A 14,085-nucleotide genomic window follows, 5' to 3' on the forward strand; every position below is an offset into this window, starting at 1 on the left:
TCGGACATGGAATAAATGAAGGCTCTTTCTTTTAATTGTTGTTATTAAAGTGTCAGAGCTAATTGCCGTCTCTCAAAGATTCATGTCCTTCCCAAATCGATGCTGCCTATGAGAACATGGAGAGGCCCTCCGCTATGCCCATGCCACGGAAAAGGTGAAAAAGCTCTCTGGCTGGAAGAGAGACACCAGCAGGAGTTAATGGCTTTGGGGGGACATGCTAAGAACCGGGGAGGGTAAGGTGTGGCTTTTTGAAGAGACCGGGATCGGTTTTGGGAACTGGCGCTCTGGAAGCAGGAGAGGCTGTGGAATTGTCTGGCAGCTTGGAACAAACCTGGATTGGGGGTTGCCAACCTCTAGGTAAGCCCCGAAGATCTCCCAAAATTACAGTCAATCTCCAGACCAGTGTTCCCTCTAAGCTGAGTTAGTGTGAGCTAGCTCACAGTTTTTTAGCCTCTGGCTCACACATTTTTGTCTTAGCTCAGGAAGGAGGGCTCCAGAGCAAACTAATTTATGCAGGAGCCAAATCGCCCGCTCACAGCTTTAATGCCAGTAGCTCACAAAGTAGAATTTTGGCTCACAGGACTCCATAGCTTAGAGGGAGCATTGCTCCAGACTACAGAAATCTGTTCCCCTGGGGAATAATGGCTGCTTTGGAGGATGGACTCTGTGGTGCTGGACTCCACCGGGGTCTCTTACCTCCCCAAACCCCAATTTTACCAAATTCCACCATCAAAATCCCCCAAGTTCCCAATCTAGAGCTGGCAACCTTCACTGGATTTCAGGGACTTTTTATTAAAAGGCAGCATGTATCAGCTAGGGAAGGAAGGTGGCATGGTGTAGCCTGGTCTCATCAAATCTCAGAAGCTAAGCAGGGTCAGTACATGGGAGGGCACCCGTCAAGGAAGGCTCTGCAGAGGAAGGCCATGGCAGACCACCTCTTCATCTCCCTTGCCTTGGAAGCCCCTGGCTGGGGTGGCCATAAGTTGGAAGCTAAGCAGGGTCAGTACTTGGAAGGGAGACCGCCAAGGAAGGCTCTGCAGAGGAAGGCCATGGCAAACCGCCTCTTCATCTCCCTTGCCTTGAAAGCCCTTTGCTGGGGTGGCAATAAGTTGGAAGCTAAGCAGGGTCAGTACTTGGATGGGAGACCGCCAAGGAAGGCTCTGCAGAGGAAGGCCATGGCAGACCACCTCTGCTTCTCCCTTGCCTTGAAAGCCCCTTGCTGGGGTGGCCATAAGTCAGCTGCGGTGTGATAGTGTTTCACATGCATGTATCCAGTCCTTGTGTTAGACAGTAAACTAACAGAGGAAAATGAACTGCTACAACTGAACATTTGTCGGAAAGGCAAGATACAGTTTAAAAATAAATAATGTAAACATCCTACTTCCAATAGCCAGAAATGAAGAGTTAGAAAGGAATATTCCATATGACAAGTTCCCTACAGCAAGCCAACTGCATCCATCCCTTTGGGAAACCCCAAACCAGAAGATTTAGGCTTCATGCTCATACATAGTGGTTTAAGAGTAAAAAGGTAAAGGTAAAGGTTCCCTTGCTCGAAAGCCAGTCGAATCCGACTCTAGGGTTGCGGTGCTCATCTCTGTTTCAAAGCCGAAGAGCCAGCGTTGTCCGAAGATGTTTCCTTGGTCATGTGGCCGGCATGACTAAACACCAAGGTGCACGGAACGCTGTTACCTTCCCACCGAAGTGGTACCTATTTATCTACTTGCAATTTCTTGCTTTCGAACTGTTAGGTTGGCAGGAGCTGGAACTAGAGATGGGAGCTCACTCCGTCTTGCGGCACCCGGGTCTCGAACTGCTGAACTGCTGACCTTCCACAGCCTGCAGTTCAGCATCTTAACCACTTGAGCCACCGCAGCTCCTGGTTTAAGAGTACTGTCCCATTAAAGCTCCTGTCCTGTTTAGGAGTTCATCAAGCTCATACCTAAGGTGTGTATGCGAGACCTTAGTTCTGAGCTGTTCAGCACCTTGTGGGTCACCAAGACATTGTACCTCAGGCTGTGGCTCAGTGGTAGAGCATCTGCTTGACACGCAGAAGGTCCCAGGTTCAATCCCTGGCATCTCCAGCTAAAAGGATCAGGTGGTACATGATGTGAAAGTTAGCCTGAGATCCTGGAGAGCCCCAGTGTCTGAGTAGACGATTCATACTTTGATGGATGGAGGGTCTGATTCAGTATCAGGCGGCTTCATGTGTTCACGAGTGTGTTTGAAGAGGGGCTGTAGCCCAGTTGTAGAGCATCTGGTTGACATTTAGAAGGTCCCAGGTTCAGTCCCCCGGAATCTCTAGATGAAAGGATCAGATAGAAGGTGCTGTGGAAGACCTCTGCCTGAGACCCTGGAGAGCCGCTGCCAGTCTGAGTTGACAATACTGACCTTGATGGACCTTGATGGTTTGATTCAACATGAGGCAGCTTCATATGAAAACAGGGACACACTTGAGGCATACCATGGCTCAGTGGTAGAGCATCTGCTTGGCCTGGAGGAGGTCCCAGGTTCAGTCCTTGGCTTCTCCAGTTAGAAAGGACAGGACATTAGGTTATGTGAAAGGTCTTCTGCCTGAGACCCTGGAGAGCTGCTGCCAGTTTCAGTAGACAAGACTGTGTTGTATCAATGGTCAGGATCAGTATATGGCAGCTCCATGTGTCAACCGGATTTCCTTGTTCATTCCAATTGTATCTTTGCATTTGAAATGAGATGACTAGGAGTCTGCGGTGGCCCGTGAGAATTAATTAATTAATTAATTAATTAATTAATTCATTCATTCATTCATTCATTCCGACCCAGGATACCTTTTTGCTCTGCTACCACAGCAAATGGCTTTCTGGATCCAGCTTTCCCAACATGTTAAAATGCCCCAGTCCTTAAAATGCCATCGTACTCGAGTAGCTTTTAAAATATGTGTGCCTGAGCATGCACACCCATGGCTCCTGGCCTTCCTCTCTGCACATCTTACTGCCCTCTTTCAGGACTCCGCGCCCTCCTCAGCTCCTTTAGATCTGATCATGCATCTAAGTCTAGCATGAACCCAGCAGGAAGCTTCCTGGAGGATCAAGCCCGGGGCCCGATCCTCCAGATGATATCCCATGTCTGCTTGCAAAAAAGGCAGGAAATCAGTTAGCCTAGCTGAGGCATGAATCCTGTTAATTTATGTTGGCTTGTGTTTGAATTTGGGGAGTTTCAGAAGTTGCACATACACACACACACACACACCCGGCCTGCTGTTGAAAGTTGTTCCATTCATTCTTCCATCTAACTTCTCAGGTTTGCTACCCTCCAGGTGGGGCCTGGAGATCTCCCTTAATTACAGTTGGTGCTTGGGGAGCAACAGTGGGAGGGCTTCTGATTTCTGGCCCTGCTGGTGGACCTCCTGATGGCACCTGGCTTTTGGCCACTGTGTGACACAGAGTGTTGGACTGGAAGGGCCATTGGCCTGATCCAACATGGTTTCTCTTATGTTCTTATATCTGGGTCAGTGATGCTGTGTATTCTTGGTGCTTGGGGGGCACAGTGGGAGGGCTTCTGATTTCTGGCCATGCTGGTGGACCTCCTGATGCCACCTGGTGTTTTTGGCCACTGTGTGACACAGTGTTGGACTGGAAGGGCCTTTGGCCTGATCCAACATGGCTTCTCTTATGTTCTTATATCTCGGGCAGAGATGCTGTGTATTTTTAGTGCTTCGGGGGCCACATTGGGATAGCTTTTGGAGTTCTGGCCCTTTTGGTGGACCTCCTGATGGCACCTGGGTTTTGGCCACTGTGTGACACAGTGTTGGACTGGAAGGGCCATTGGCCTGATCCAACATGGCTTCTCTTATGTTCTTATATCTGGGTCAGTGATGCTGTGTATTCTTGGTGCTTGGGGGGCCACATTGGGAGGGCTTCTGGAGTTCTGGCCCTGCTGGTGGACCTCCTGATGGCACCTGGGTTTTGGCCACTGTGTGACACAGAGTGTTGGACTGGAAGGCCATTGGCCTGATCCAACATTGGCTTCTCTTCTGTTCCTATGTAACTGATCTCCAGACTGCTGCAATCCACTCCCCTGGGGCAAATGGCTGCTTTGTAGGGTGGACTGAATGGCATGATCCCCTACTGAACTTCCCTCTTCCCCAAATCCTGCAATCCCCAGGCTCTGCCTCCAAATCTCCCGGACGTTCCCAACCTGGAGTCGGCACCAAGGCTCCTCTAAGCTGTGGAGTCCTGTGAGCAAAAACTCTACTTGGTGAGCTCCGGGCATTAAAGTTGTGAGCGAGCGATTTGGCAGCTGCATGAATTAGTTTGCTCTGGAGCCATGCTTCCTGAGCTAAGAAAAAAAGTCTGTGAGCCGGAGGCTAAAAAACTGTGAGCTAGCTCACACTAACTCAGCTTAGAGGGAACACTGGTCAGCAGCCCTAATCCAGAGCCAGTGCAAGCCTCGGAAAAACCGCACGTGGGGGCAGAGGTGTAAATGAAACTGCAATCCGTGCCGTCAGCCTCCTGTGGCAAAGTCATTGGGGGGGGGGACCAAACGCGCCCACTCAAACCCTGCTTCTTTCTCACCGTGTGTCTCTGCATCTGCCTGTTGCTACTTGCAAAACCGAGGTGGCAAGGCAGCCCAAAAATAAACAAGAGGAACACGTGACCAGCTTGATGGAGCTCCTAGCCGTGGGATTCTGCGCCGGCCAATAATCCTATCTGGATAAATATCAGCATTTAATATAGTCAACATAGCATATCACTGCAGCATCTGTGTATGAAGATCTCAACCACGCCCATCTTGTAGGCGATTTAAGACAGCAGTCCTGAGAAGGTCCACTCCGAATGCTAGTTGGGTCTACTCAGTGGGACTTACTCCCAGAAAAAAAGCTTTTTTTGGGGGGATCACACTGCAGGATTTCTCTTTTCTTTTCAGAACCCTGCTCAAGACTTCCTGGCAGTGTTCCCTCTAAGTTGTGGAGTCCTGTGAGCAAAAATTCTACTTTGTGAGCGACTGGCATTAAAGTTGTGAGCCAGCCATTTGGCCGCTGCGTAAATTAGTTTGCTCTGGAGCCCACCTTCCCGAGCGGAGACAAAAATGTGTGAACCGGAGGCTAAAAAACCGAGAGCTCGCTCACACTCATTCAGCTTAGAGGGGAATGCTGGACTGGTTGTTCTTGTGAACAGCTGGAAGGATCAGGCAGGAGGTGATGGGAAAGACCTCTGCCTGAGACCCTGGATAGTGGCTGCCAACCTGAGTAGACAATACTGACCTTGATGGACCCAGGGTCGGATTCGATATAAAGGCAGCTTCATGTATTCACCTCCGCCTGGTGCACAGATATTTTACCAAGGGCTTCCCAGGTCCAGACCTAGAGAAAACTCCCCTGAAGAGGTGCAAAGGAGGGAGAATTCTGCCAGGTGCTGCTTTTCCCGTCCAAATGCTTGAATAAAGGGGAGGGGTAGCCAACATACCTGGTTTGGTGAGAGCCAGTTTGGTGTAGTGGTAAGTGCGGGGACTCTAATCTGGGGGAACCGGGCGTGGACTTCCGGTGACGTCAGGGGGTGTGGCATATGCTAATGAGTTATGCTAATGAGTTCCCCTAGCTCTTTTTATACAAAACGACCCCTGGCGGGGACTCTAATCTGGGAGAACCGTACTTGATTCCCCACTCCTCCACTTGCACCTGCTGGATTAATTGGGCAAACCGTAGTTCTGTCAGAGCTGTTCTTGAAAAAGAGCAGTTTCTGTCAGAGCTCTCTCAGCCCCACCCACCACACAGGATGTCTGTTGTGGGGAAGGGAAGGGAGTTTGTAAGCTGTTCTGAGACTCCTTTGGGTAGTGAAGGGCGGAGTATAAATCCAATCTCATCCTCCTTCCCCCCCTCCTCTTCCTCCTCCTCGTCCTCCTCCTCCTCGTCCTCTTCCTCTTCTTCTTCTTCTTCTTCTCCATCTCCTTCTCCTTCCTCCTCTTCCTCTTCCTCTTCTTCTGGTACGATTTCCCCTCTCGTGCAATCCTTTCAAACGTTACAACAGCCCTTTCCTTGGCATCCAGACCCGGGAGCCATAATTGCACTCACTGCCAGTCACTGCCAGGGCATTTGGGATCCCCCACGCGGAGAAGTAATAAATACAAATTGGCACTCTGGTTAGGGAAACGCAACCTGGGCTTCTCTGCAGCTGCTTTGCCTCTGGGGGTGTCATTTATGGGAAGGGCTCCGTGCCCTCTTCAGCTGCTGGGTGTCTCATGCCAACTTTGGGGGTGGCGATGGGAAGAGTAGCCCCTGTTGCAATGCTCTTAATAAACCAGCCCTACCTAAATTCGCCCCCCCCCACCGCCTGCCGTCATTTGGCATATGCAACGGTGAGGAATGCTTCAGGTATGGGGCTTCATCTTCTCCTTTTCAAAAACATCTCGCATCCTCTGTTTTATTGGAGTTTGTTCTGTTGGGAATGACGGAGGGTAAACACCAAGAGAGGACAAGCCCGGCCCTGTTGCGCTCGACTGGATCCCGCCTCTGCTGAGATCGGCTCAGCTGCTTGCAGGACTAGACCCGAGAGAAGGGGTATAGCCATGTCCTTAGGGAGCACGGCAAGCAGGGCTTCTCTCTCTCTCTCTTTTTGGAAGAAGAGGCGCCGGAACTCTCGCAAGGGAAACAGAGTTGTCAGTCTGTGTACTGAAAACACGTGAACTTTTAAACTTTTAAACATCTTTAAAAGGATTTTGTCAAAGAGGAATTGGATCCGGCACGTTCCCCCCAATAAAAAAAGCCCTGATTGGCAGTACGGCCTTGATGAGAGAAAGGAGAGGCAGTCCGTGGTTCTCCTTGTCATGAGAACTGGTGGGTGAAGTTGTTGGGTGATAGTGAGCAATGTTCTCTCTAAGCTGTGGAGTCCTGTGAGCAAAAATTCTACTTTGTGAGCTACTGGCATTAAAGTTGGGAGCAGGTGATTTGGCCACTGCATAAAATAGTTTGCTCTGGAGCTTTCCTTCCTGAGCAAAGACAAAAATGTGTGAGCCAGAGGCTAAAAAACTGTGAGCTGGCTCAGCTTAGAGGGAACACTGATAGGGAGATATTGAAAAATTGGTATTTAGCAGAGATAATATAGTCCAGCAGTGCCAGAGTAAAATAATTCAGACTGAGACTCCATGTGTGATTAAAATATAAAGTTTTTACTAAATTCTAGCATGGGGAAGGGTAACTGAGATGAAAATAACAACAGAGCAAAATCGGCTACATCCTTACTCTACAAAGACAAAACTAGAAGAGAGGAGATTAGGGCTGCTCTTCTTCTTCGTCAGAACACCAAAACAAAGACGGGAAGCCATAAAATAGTAATACACCTTGACACTTTAGTCCCAATCAAATCCCTAGATCAGGGAGAAAATTCCCGGGCTTTCCACATCTAAAGAACATTGGTTACATGAGAAACATGTGACTTCCTGTGAGCAACATAAACAAACATTTAACCCCAGATATACTGAGTGTTTTCAACTTGTAATACCCAACAGAAGTTTCCAAAATGGGAGGGCGCTCTGAGAAGTGCTGTGATGCAGTGCCTTGGAGTGATGAATGAGAGGGCGCGCTCAGACGGGCCATTTGAGCACCGGTATACGTGCTGGTTAGAAATGGACTATTTATGTGCAATCACATGGTCAACATCTGCCTCCCGTCCCCAGCCATCACTTTCCGGTGCAAACCCCCTTTAAAACGGAGTATTTAGATACCAGGTCCCCAAGTGGGATTTTCCTGCTTCTCCGGTTCCAGCCGCATTCCCCCCACCCCCCGTGTGATCGCTCCTCCGGTGTCGAGCCACTTCCGAGTGCCTCACACACCCTGGAAAGCTGCTGGGGAAGCCCGAGGCTTCCGCTTTTCGTCCTCCTTTTTTTTTAAGCGTCATCAGTATGCGCATAGGCGGAGCTTCGCCCCAGCGATAACAAAAACAACAGTGCCTAGTTTAAGGCTTTAGAGGAGTCCAGGACCTCACGGAGGCCAGTTTCAGTGTGAAAGTTTAAAGGGAAGTCTTCGCTTCAGGGCATGCTTTTCGGGATACGGTGTTCTGCGCATGCGCGAGGATCTCTATTATATGAAAGATTGCCTATGCGCATGCGCAAACTGTAAAAAAAATTAAAACAACTGCCAACGCACGCTGCTGCACGCCTGAAATGTGGACGCTCAGGAGCAATGTGCTGTGCAGTGATAGAGGTACGTGTGACCACGCTTGTCCCGGAGCAAATATAGTCCGGCCAGAACTGGAGCAGTTTAAACCGCTTCGGCACGCCGTCTGACTGCACCTAGAGAGTCACCCGTTTGAATCCCAAACGTGCCGTGAACTTGGAGGGGGGGCTGAGCCACTTTCTCTCAGTGTCCCCCTTGCAAGATTCTGACCTACTTTACAGGGTCGTTGTATCGATTGTCCCATGACAGCTTATGGCTTAGGGTTGCCAGCTCCGGGTCGGGAAGTTCCTGGAGATTTAGGTAGGTGCAGCCTGGGGACGGTGGTGTTTGGGGAGGGGAAGGACTTCTGTAGGGTATAAGGCCACTGAGTCCACCCCCTAAAGTAGCCATTTTCTCCAGGCGAACTGATCTCTGTCGCCTGGAGATCAGTAGCAATTCCAGGAGATCTCCAGGCCTCACCTGCATGTTGGCAGCTCTAGCCCTCTGAGTGGTGACATTTCCTGTGCTTAGTCTTTGGTAGCAAAACTAAACAGGAGTCTTGTGGCGTCTTAAAGCATAGTCTGTTTACACTCAAGTAAAATATTACCCCTTCCCCCAAACAATGCCAGCATTTTATACATTCTCAGCGTGTATTTTTTTTTTATCAACCCGTGGCGTAGTCTTTCTTTTGATGTATGCGCAATGCCTTTTTGGATCGAGTTTGTCCCCGCACATTCAGAGATTTGTTTTTCAGGTATCCACTGGGAATGAAATGTCAGTTCTCAGCATGACATTTCTGTTTAAGGCCGAGGCGGCTCCTGTTTTGGCAAATGTGTCTTGCTTCTCAACTCCAGGGTACACGGTAGCAAAAAGAATCAGGTCAAGTTTTTCACTGCATGGAGAGGGATTCTGCTGCCTGCTCATGTCCACCTCCCAGGTTGCTGTTAAGGGTGCAGGTACAGGAAGTGGATGAAGGAGAGGAGCAGCGGCTCAAGGGGAGACCCTATGCTTGGCATGCAGAAGGTCCCAGGTTCTATCCCTGGCATCTCCAGGTAAAAGGACCAGGCAGTAGGTGACGTGAAAGTCCTCTGCCTGAGCCCCTGGAGAGCCGCTGCCAGTCTGGGAAGACAATACTGACCTTGATGGACCAAGGGTCTGATTCAGTATAAGGCATGTTCAAGTATGTGTTTGGTGATGGGACATGGCTCAGTGGCAGAGCCTCTGCTTGGCATGCAGAAGGTCCCAGGTTCAGTCCCCGGCATCTCCAGTGAAAAGGACCAGGCAGGAGGTGATGGGAAAAACCTTTGCCTGAGACCCTGGAGAGCTGTAAAGAGGGGCTGTGGCTCAGTGGAAGAGTCTCTGCCTGGCATGCAGAAGGTCCCAGGTTCAACCCCCGGCATCTCCAGTGAAAAGGACCAGGCAGGAGGTGATGTGAAAGACCTCAACCTGAGACCCTGGAGAGCTGTAAAAGAGGGGCTGTGGCTCAGTGGCAGAGCATCTGCTTGGCATACAGAAGGTCCCAGGTTCAGTCCCCGGCATCTCCACTGAAAAGGACCAGGCAGGAGGTAATGTGAAAAACCTCTGCCTGAGACCCTGGAGAGCTGTAAAGAGGGGCTGTGGCTCAGTGGAAGAGTCTCTGCCTGGCATGCAGAAGGTCCCAGGTTCAACCCCCGGCATCTCCAGTGAAAAGGACCAGGCAGGAGGTGATGTGAAAGACCTCAACCTGAGACCCTGGAGAGCTGTAAAGAGGGGCTGTGGCTCAGTGGCAGAGCATCTGCTTGGCATGCAGAAGGCCCCAGGTTCAATCCCCGGCACCTCCAGTTGAAAGGACCAGACAGTAGGTGACGTGAAAGACCTCTGCCTGAGATCTTGGAGAGCGGCTGCCAGTCTGAGTAGACAATACTGACCTTGATGGACCAAGGGTTTGATTCAGTATAAGACAGCTTCTTCATCTGTTCTAGAGAGGGGCTGTGGCTCAGGGGAAGAGCCTCCGCTTGGCATACAGAAGGTCCCAGGTTCAATCCCCGGCATGTTTAAGAAGCACCAGGTAGTTGGTGCTGTGAAAGACCTCTGGGAGAGCAGCGGCCGGTCTGAGTAGATCCCTGACCTTGAGGGATCAATGATCTGGTTCAGTATAAGGCAGCTTCATGTGTGTTCAGGTAAAAAGTTGGCAGTCTGAGAGACTGTGGGACCCATGTATGTACTGCAGTTCAGGTGCGGCTCCCCGTTGTGAGGTCGTATGGATTGCTTTGTCCCTAATTGTGGGATTTTCCAACTGTGTTTTGGGGAAGCCTGAGGGGTTTTTTTAGACTTATAGGCAATGCTCCTTCTAAGCTGTGGAGTCTTGTGAGCAAAAATTCTACTTTGGGAGCTACTGGCAATTTGGCTACTGCGTAAATTAGTTTGTTCTGGAGCCATCCTTCCTGAGCTGAGAAGAAGAAGAAGAGAAGAGATTGGATTTATACCCCACCCTTCACTACCCGAAGGAGTCTCAGAGCGGCTTACAAACTCCTTCCCCTTCCCCTTCCCCTCCCCACAACAGACACCCTGTGAGGTCGGTGGGGCTGAGAGAGCTCTGACAGAAACTGCTCTTTTTCAAGAACAGCTCTTATCAGAACCATGGCTTGCCCAAGGTCATCCAGCAGGCAAGTGGAGGAGTGGGGAATCAAACCCGGTTCTCCCAGATTAGAGTCCGCGCACTTAACCACTACACCAAACTGGTTCTCATGCCAAAAATGTGCGCACCCTAGCATACTCCCAGGATACTTTGGAATGTGCATGGAGCTCCTCAGCCATCAGGTCAATGTGGGCGAGATTCTCCTGGAGGTAGAACATCTGAAAGTGTCTGTTTCACTCCACTGATCTGGGGAACAGATAGCAATGAAGCTGACAGGCCTGGAGGCTGGACTCCACCGTATCCATATCCATGGAGCTTCCAGTTCCTGTTGCAGTGTACTGCAAGACCCTGTTGCTCATGCCAGCGCTTGGAGGCTGCCCGTGTTTCAAGCTGGCAGTCTTCCTGCGCTGGAAAACTGGCCTAAGCAGAGGAGGCCCAGCCTCCCGAGGCTGCCCCCTGAGTTTTGAGGGACGCAGATGAAGCACCGGTTGGAGTCCTTTGGGGCATGCAGAAATGAACGGGGTCGGCCAACGTGTGCCGAATTCTCCCTGACTAACACCTGGGCAGGGGGTTGGAAGGACCGGCATCTGGCAATCACAGACCCGTCTCCATTTCTGAAAGCGTATTCGACTGACAGCTCAAATGCGGTTGACATTCCAGCGCCATTTGAAATTGACGTTCGGGAAGGGGAAGGGGAGGAGAGACTCCAACCTTCAGATGTCGTTGCCAATCGACACGTTGGGAACACGAAAGCTTGACGCAGCAGCCAAGCCATCATTTGGGGAACAAAAGACCCTGTTCTGAAATGTCAAAATGTTTTGTTTGCATCCTGAATATTGATTGGAATGTTTCTTCCTCTCCGTTTTTAGCTTTGCATAATCTCACATAGATATTTTTTTCCCCCTCTCGCAAATGGCAGGAGAAATGCCAGGGTGTGAGCATTTGTGAGACACTGGGTAAGTGACTCCCTCAACCTCATCCCCTGCCAGAGATTTTCTTAGTCTTTAAGGGGCTACTGGACTCTTGCTCTTTTCTACCTCTGAAGACAGACTAGCGTGGCTACCCATCTCGATCTGTCTACAGGAAAAAAGGTTATCGATGTGACATTTTTCTCCTGAGGCTCAACGGATATCTGCAAAACTCCGCGTGTGTTGCGATATCAGAACTCGCTCAAGGGGCATCTACATATACACTCGTGGGGGAGGGGACTCAATAATCTCAGAGGTCACATGTTTCCAAGTCCCTAATTCAGCTGCTGGTGTAGGAGAGGGGAAAGGTGGTGAGGTGGGCCAAATTTGGGTGGGGGGCTCCAGTTGCTGATCCCGGGGCGCGATCATACGCACAATGAGACCCAACATAGGCATGAATTAGGAGTGATTAACACATGGAATTCACTGCCCCAGGAGGTGGTGGCAGCTACAAGCATGGACAGCTTCAAAAGGGAATTAGATAAGCATATGGAGCAGAGGTCCATCAGTGGCTATTAGCCACAAGGTATAGATAGGGACTCTGGGGCAAGTGATGCTCTGTCTTCTTGGTGCTTGGGGGGGTCAACAGTGGGAGGGCTCCTAGTGTCCTGGCCCCACTGGTGGACCTCCTGATGGCACTGGTATTTCTGGCCACTGTGTGACACAGAGTGTTGGACTGGATGGGCCTTTGGCCTGATCCAACATTGGCATCTCTTATGTTCTTATGAATGCTGGGTGGATTTAACGGGTGTGATCAGACAACATCTGGGAAGCGCCCCGCAGCCGTTGGCAACCCGTTCTGCCCTGCCGCAGAAGCAACGTAAAAAGACACCGGGGGAAATCCGGTAGTAAATAGGTTGCGACGGGTCACAGACGGACTTTCTCGTGTCTGATTGCTCCAGCGCTCTCTCATGGCGTCGGCATGGTCTGATCAGGCCATCATGACTCCCAGGGCTCTTTTTGTAGAAAAAGCCCAGCAGGAACTCATTAGCTTAATAGGCCACACCCTACAGCAAGAACTCATTAGCCTATTGGGCCACACCCCTGACAGCACAACACATTTGCATATTAGGCCACACACCCATGTTACCAGAAGTGTGGTCATCCAGCCACACCCACCTTGTGCTTGTTATTCTGTTTACCTTGTTTGTTGTCAAAACCCAGGGCTTTTTTGTAGCAGGAACTCCTTTGCATGTTAGGCCACACACCCCGAATGTAGCCAATCCCAATGAGTTTCTGCTGTTGGGTGTGGCCTGTTATGCTAATGGGTTCCTGCTGGGCGTGGCCAACTTGGGAGCCGGCCGGAACTCCGTTCTTGTGCGTTCCTGCCCAAAAATAGCCCTGACAACTCCATGTCATTGTTTTTCCCCCCTTCACAGTATGCACATCATCACAAACTCCACAGGGAGCCCTCGGTGCGGAGGTGTGGTTCATCGATCCCTCGGTTAAGCACATGGGGAAAAAACGGCAACCCCCCCAAAAAAACCGACTCACCCGCGATTGAGTCTGATCATGCAGTGGTGGGCTGTGCCCGCAGCTTCTAAGGACTGTGTGATCGTGCAACTGCAGGTCAAATTCCTCCAGGGGAAGGAGAGGACCCAGCAGCTGGAAACCCCCGACCCTGCCATGTGGTTGCAGCTCCATCGGTGGGCGTGGACCGGAGTGGGAGGCCACCAAGTGCACCACGTGAGTGTTCCCAAAATAGGATGGAATGGAACTGCCATGTATTAGAACGTAAGGACAAAAGAAGAACCCTGCTGGATCAGGCCAAAAGTGCCACCTAGTCCAGCATCCTGTCTTACACAGTGGCCAACCAGTTCTTCTGGATGGCCAACAGCAGGGCATGGAGGCCAAGGCCTTCCCCTGATACCCCCCCAAAAAAACCGACTCACCCGCGATTGAGTCTGATCATGCAGTGGTGGGCTGTGCCCGCAGCTTCTAAGGACTGTGTGATCGTGCAACTGCAGGTCCAATTCCTCCGAGGGAAATTGCCTCGCTTCCCCGTTTTTTCTGGCACGTGTGACCACGCCCCCAGTTCAGGATCGGGAGAGGGCCCAGCAGCTGGAAACCCCGACCCTGCCACATGGTTGCAGCTCCATCGGTGGGCGTGGACCGGAGGGGGAGGCCACCAAGTGCACCACGTGAGTATTCCCAAAATAGGGTGGAATGGAACTGCCATGTATTAGAACATAAGAACAAAAGAAGAACCCTGCTGGATCAGACCAAAAGTGCCACCTAGTCCAGCATCCTGTCTCACACAGTGGCCAACCAGTTCTTCTGGATGGCCAACAGCAGGGCATAGAGGCCGAGGCCTTCCCCTGATGTGGCCTCCTGGCTCTGGGAATCAGAAGATTAGTGCCTCTTGATGTGGAGGT

At 50.9% G+C, this 14,085-nt stretch overlaps 1 non-coding gene across 1 annotated transcript; it reads left to right on the forward strand.

The window, feature by feature from the left end:
- Positions 1–2,009: 2,009 nt before the first annotated feature.
- Positions 2,010–2,081, forward strand: TRNAV-GAC. The gene has a single exon. It is a non-coding gene; the product is annotated as a tRNA-Val (tRNA).
- The last annotated feature ends 12,004 nt before the right edge of the window (positions 2,082–14,085 follow it).

This window comes from Gekko japonicus, unplaced genomic scaffold (genome assembly GCF_001447785.1).
Source record: "Gekko japonicus isolate JY-2015 unplaced genomic scaffold, Gekko_japonicus_V1.1 scaffold305, whole genome shotgun sequence".
Lineage (NCBI taxonomy): Eukaryota > Metazoa > Chordata > Lepidosauria > Squamata > Gekkonidae > Gekko > Gekko japonicus.